Raw genomic sequence first — 7,096 nt, forward strand, 5'->3', positions numbered from 1 at the left:
GTACATGTACCTTCATTGTCAGTAAATTCCATGATGCAGCTACAATTTCTTCTTCATTTCCCTATCACGTGAAAATCAAGTGTCAGTTCATTCTTCCAAATTAAAAAAAAAGACATGCCAGAAAAAATAACAAAATATGTTTTGTTGAAATGTGACAACGTCTGAAAAAAATGAGAAGGTAACCAGATCCTCATTAAAAGTTCACAGCATGAAGAATGGATCAAGTCATTTCTCTGAACTCCTCAAACAAAGTGCTAATTCCTTTGGCACATGGATATTGATTGCACAGCAAGTACATGTATGTGTATTAGTGATATTTTTATTGTGCTATGTAAAGGCCCCGTCACACTACAGCGAATGCCCAATGAATGCCAAGCGAAAGCGCAACGAATTTGAAAGTGTGAAGACAGTTTGCATGTCTGACGTTCTTTGAATTCATTAGCTATTTGTAGGGATTCGCAGAGATACGCTGGAGATTTTGGACATGTTTAAAAAATGAAATCGGCTCCAGCGTATCTCTGCGAATCCCGACGAATAGCTAATGAATACAAAGAAAGCCAAGCATGTTACGAACTATTCTAGTATTACCAATGGATGTTAACATATCTTCAAATTTTCAAATTTATTGGACATACATGTACAAACGTTGGGCATTCGTTGGGCATTTGCTGTAGTGTGACGGGGCCTTTAAGCCTTAGTTACATGATGGATGGAAAGGAATTGTTCTGTATGGAAGCTTAAAAAGTTTGATAAATTGGCAGAGAGAGTGTGTCATGAAGTTTGTTTTTTTTTTCAACATTTAAATTTACATGAAGTTTGCTGTCACATTCTATATCAAACAATACTTGTCAGATAACTTCTACACTGTAAATTCCCCCTTTAAATTACAACACTGGCTCTTGTTACATCAAAGACATGTCACTTGCAGCAAAGCAGACTGTAGTGCTGAGGTACATTAGCAGAGCAAACATTTGTAATAACACCTTCAAAATTTGTGATTTTTTTCTTCATTTTAGTGTGAATGAGAAGCTCAAACTTGGCTATTTTCATTGCCATATGATATATATTCATTTTTAGCAAATTAACACTGACCTTGGGTTACAGTTTACCATTGTGCACAGTGCCATGTCCTTGGCTCCATGCCAAATGTGGTTCATGAGAGAATTCAAAAGAAAAAAAAAATCGATACAAACCTGGGAAATGGAATTGAACATAATAAAATCAATATTTTATAGTCTTTCCTAGCCACATTAGTGCCAAAACATGACACAAAGTTGTACCAAGATTTGCAGAGTGTATCATGCATTTGGGCAAGTCCAAGATATCGCGCACCTTACGTATGGGACATTCAGAGATTTCAAACCTCTGAAAAGTAATGAAGGAGCACTTGGATTTTACTGTTTATCATCAGGAGGACTGGTATCCCTGAGAAGAACATTGTGTTTAAGTTTGATGTCATTTGACCTTGGGTTAATTATTTTATTAAGAAAAATATGGCAACTTACGTATGGGACCATAGAAAAACTAGATTTTTCAAAAAAAAGTTTGACTTGAAAGTTCTCTGAAAGTACCTTATTGATCAAGTTCTGTTTAGAAGTGAAGAAAAGTACAAAACTGAAGTATCTTACAGCAAAGTTTCATTGCAAAAGAATAAAGCATTTTTTCATGAAGTTGGTTTCATTAACGAAAGTACACCTTACGTATGGGACATGGCTCAACTTACGTATGGGACATATGTCTTTAGTGCACAAGTGTATTCATGGGAATGACTTTGAATTTTCCCATAGTGTCATATTCAGCTCCACAAATCATACTACAACATTTAACAAATGAAATAGACTGCTAAGTAGGTGCTTTCCCAGTTCAGGTACCTAACAAAAGCTAAAATAAGACAAATAAAAGTAATTACCAATTTACAATCAAATATCTTAGTTTGGATTCCGTCATGCATTAACACTGTCCTCATGATGTCTATAAATACAGATACAGTATATACTGACACTCTATTTCTAGCCCATTTGTAATACTCTGGTCAATATTTTTATGAATTGAAAAAAAAAAATGTGCGAATTCTAGCTTGTGACCTTGATGTAGCATACATGCACATGTACCATGACTAATTTGTAGTCTTGATAATTTCAACTGTAAAATCAAATGTCATATACAGTGTAATTTACAAATACAGTTTGAAGTGGGTACTTTCAGTAGTTCTAGGCTTACCTTGCAAGTTGTCAAAGTTTTTATAGAGCTTTATAATTGTTTGAAATGCAGCACAAAACACAACAACAACAGTAATTCATTTTGCTCTGTAATCATCATGTTTTGCCATGTAAATTTTAGCTTCTGCAAAATCAATCAAATTTTAATGAAACTTTTAGACTTTAAAAGCCGTGGTAGAACAAAGAGATAGAAGAATGTATGTACCTATGCTGGCTTTTTTTTCTCAAATTGCATGGCTTCAAGTCTATGAAACCAAAGACCACAAAATTTGTGTTGATACTTTGTACATACATAATGCTTGTGTAGTGAAACAGGAAAGATTATCATTTGTATTCAAATCTGAAGAGAAAATGTAATTCTAGATTTGAAACACTTATGTAACTCACTGATCTGAAACTTACAATTTTGACAAATTCTAATAACCTCATTTGATCATACACTACCAGATTGCAATGTATGTTGATAATTGTGTAGATGTGGGGTACAAAGTAAGTATGATTTGATGAAGGTGTCTCAGAGCACATCTGTCTCCTCAAACACAAAATAGGAAAAAAAAAATGAATTCCCTATTTTTTGTGTAGTTTGTGTTTTTAGCACTCCAACCAGAGAACCAGTATTGATATTGTGGTTCATGGTAAATGTAAACTATAGTCTTCATTTTACCGGATTTTCAGAAATCATGTTAATGACCTTGATAAAGTCATGACATATTCTGAGGGTGTGCAGTTGAAATATTAAACATCAAATCAAAATAAAAAGTATTCTCGTAGGGTTTTTCCTTTGCTATCAACTCTAGTAATGACAAAGTTACCTGCTGTCACCTCAAGTGATTTTTCTATTCAGTAAGACCTGTAATGTTGTCATTGATGAGCTCCACAAGCACAATTGTTTTGATTTCCCTTTTGAGGCTGTACAGCCTGTAGTACATGCTGAACAATGTACTGCACCTAAAATGACACTCAGAGAATCCCATTCTCTTGGACAAAGTCATTTTGTAGAGAGGTAAAGTTGAAAATGATAACTGAATTAAGAAAATATCCAATATCAAAATGTTAAAGGGAGGAATGCTAATTGAAGACCAGCTGCACAGCCTGTAATTAAAATAAGAAAATAAATGAATATTCTTTATTTTCCTTTCTTAATCATAGAATGACTCAATAATGCTGTTCTTACACTCTCCCTGAGGTCAACTGAGTAGGAGAGGCAGATATATAGACATATCCTTCAGAGTAGGTGCAAAGATAACCATTAACCAAACAAATGTAAGGACATATAGCATCCATGTCAAAAGGCGGTTTTCCCATTCACTTTGCATGTAATGTCCCATACGTAAGGCATTTGTCCCATACGTAAGCAAACTTTAATTAGTTATAAGACGAAGGACTAATTAAATTTCCACATTTAGTTTTGCTAATCTGGAGTTAAAATGAATAAATTAGAACTTCCTGAAGTATGATTGGTCAATGTTAGAAATCTTCAGAGAAAACTTAAAAAAACATACTCAAATCCTTACGTATGGGACACTTCGTTCTGGGAAAGTGCATAATTTGCATAATTAATGTGCTGACCTTGTCTTACCAATTGGAAATTATACTAGCTCATACAGGGGTCATGTCCATAAAGGAACTAGGTCAAGGACAAATTCAACTGATTTTATATGAATATTTTTAATTTGTCCCATACGTAAGGTTTGTTTTTACTTTATGCAAATTAAGGTCATATTTCTTGCATAAATTTGCATAATTCAATATTTTCTTTGCTGGAAATATATAATTTAACTCTTTGGCTACAACATGATATCAATAACTTTTCGATTAAATCAAGATGAATTTTGAGCATCTGAGGGGACATTATCTTGGACTTGCCCATTTTCTGGCTCATGTTAAAAGTACATGTACCATATTCATGGTCTGTGAATTATTGATCCATTGTGACAGTAATGATAAAAAATGCTATCATTGTATGCCACAATGTATCTTTAGGCTGATGCTGGTATATGCTTCTGTCTCTGGATTGAAATTGGTGTGCCTTTTTATCATGCTTGTTTGAAACTGTAGAATTAAAACAATGCCACATGATGATGAACCCATTAACGCATACAAATGTATCTTCTAGCATCTACTGGTTGTTATACATGAATATCAACTTGGAAAGGGGCAATACTTATTTGTCATTTTGCGATGACCTTTTGTAACGAGTTATAATGGGTATGTCAAAAAATATTTTGCCAGTTGCTTGTCATTGTTTCCTGAATTCTGAGTGAAATGAAAGTAGTTTCTGATGATGTGATCAGATTATGTTTTGTTATGGCTTAAAAGGGGGAAGATGGTGTACGTACATTGTATGTGAAAAAAAAAATGGTGAGTAGGTTTTAACTCGGCCTAAGTGTTGGGTATTATCTGTCTGAGCATAGCCACATATGATATGTGAAAAAAAAATCAGTATGTCTGCATGGGTATTGGCCTTGCTTTAAGCCTTGTCTAACAAAGGCCAGCTCTACAGATGGAATGCAAATAAGTTGCCCAATCTTAGATTGAACATAGCTCCATGGCAGAATGAATACATTCTGGCTTAGAGGCAATTTACATCACAAAAGCAGTGCATTGAATTTTTGTGTTGCTGTACGTCTGCATATGCTCATGATGATTATGCCAAAAGTAAAGTACTTGTTGTCTACACTTGAGCTTTGATCCACACTCATTTGGGCAGTCTTTTGCTGTCTTTTAATGGATACATGCTGCTTTCCACAAAATTTTAAAGTAGTGTTAAAGTCTACCAATTGATCTGGGAAGTGTGTGAATTACTGTATGAGGTAATGTTCTTTGTGACTGTTCATTGCCCTCATTACAAGTAGACTGTGAGCTTTACTCTTGTAATATCATTCCAGACATGAAAGTGAAAGCAAGTACACCTCTCTTTGCAGTTCTCCTTATCAATGAAAAAAAAAAATTGAACAATCATTGGCAGGTTTTTGTACTGTTTCTGTTAAATAGTTTATAAGAGTCTCAAGTCGACTTGTGTCAATATTCCTGTAATTTCACAAGCTGTTTAATGGCATATAACAATTCAATGTCTCATTTACTGAAAAACAAACATATAGCATAGACTACCTCATATTTCTATGACAGCCTCTACTCATATTGTCTCTTAATGTATTGTAGTGTGCCTATACCTACAAATGAAAATAAGAAATAAGACCCTTTTGCTGTTATCTTTTTTTTTTGTCATCGACCCAGAGTGCGTACAATGACCATGACATGTCACTAAGTGACCATGGGTTGTCTGTGCTTTCTTCTGCATGTAAAGATTTTGCAGAAAAAACAACCCCGAGGAGAATGGTCTGCATTGCAATTCACAAGACAATAATACACGATGTTGTTTATTCATGGAAAAAAGAAACCCTATGAGAAGTGTGTAGGAATGAAAAGCCAACTTACATTGTACGACACATTAGGATTATTCAGATCTATGACTGGAGGATGCTTTTTGTGAGTAGGGAACTATCCATTTTCAAAGTTGTACAATTGTATTCAGCTTTTACCTTTTCATTATGGTTTTATACTTAAGAGTGATGATACCTTGCTGGTATGATTGTGATTACAGTAAATCAGCTATAGTATTTTTTTCATTTGTTTGTTTGTTTGTTCAAAGGCATATGAATGTATACTGCATTGCCATTTCAAATCCTGAAAAATAGGAGCTGTACTACATACATGTGTATTAATACAATAGGGTATAATTTGAAAGTACATTGTATTTGAAGTCCCTTACCAAGTCGTGTTTTAAAATTTACGTATGTTCATGTATGTATGTATGGCTATTCATATTTTTGTGAGGATAAACAAATATATGTATATACATGTACATATATATATATATATATATATATCCCTAGTTGGCACCTTAGGGAGACATATTGGGGGAAGTGTCTTCATTAGGGAGACAACTGGTCATTAAGGAGACAATTTTTGTGTCTCCATTGCGTAAATTGCCATTGAACATGTATTTTAGAATTTGCATATAAAACAAATGGAAATGTCTTCCAAATGACCCATCTAGGAGTATATATATATATATATATATACATACATGTATAGTCCAAACAGATGAGAGGTGCATGTACATGACGTATGTTGTTTCCTCCTCAGAATTTCAACATTGTGCTATAAAATTACCTCCTTTGTAAGAAACTTTTGCCTAACAAGTAGATGTTTTTCTTGAAATAAATTCCAATGGATTCAGGCTGGAGATAAAATAGTTGTGGATCACGAAGTTGAAGTGAAAGAATATAACAGCAGTGAATCGCACATGATTGTATGACGATACAGCCTTGATAGTGTTTATTACGTACACCGTATTTCTCCCTTCTGTGTTTAATGCAAAGCAGTATTTGTTCATGTCATTGTAATTGTTTGTTTGTTGTTTTTTTTACAAATGTTCCTCTGCATACTAAATCACATGTTTATTGCATAATGTACTAGTAAAAGGTAGAAGTACATTGTAGTCATATAGCATCACACACTTCCCTTCTCCATTGGGATGGCAATACATAATGTGGAAGTTTGTTTTAAAACTCAGTAGTCTTCAGTTTAAAGCTCTTATACGATGTATATATTTTAACAATTAGCAGTGCAGTAGTGCATTTGGGTTTATTGGTTTTTCATTCACGAAATGAATTTGCTTTTAGGCGTGATCAAAATCTATAGCACCCTTTATGGTATAATGACTCGTCTAATATAAATGCCCATGACTGTGTTAATGGATTTATTTCTAAGCCCGTGTGGATTGCTTTTCTTCATTGAATACATCTTGGGTGTATTTTTTTAGAAAGAGACATTCTTATTTACAGTCTTTCCTGTTTCTGCTGAGTAAGAAG

This window comes from Diadema antillarum, unplaced genomic scaffold (genome assembly GCF_040938485.1).
Source record: "Diadema antillarum isolate AM-2024a unplaced genomic scaffold, OU_Dant_1.0 scf00000226, whole genome shotgun sequence".
In the NCBI taxonomy this organism is placed as follows: Eukaryota; Metazoa; Echinodermata; class Echinoidea; order Diadematoida; family Diadematidae; genus Diadema; species Diadema antillarum.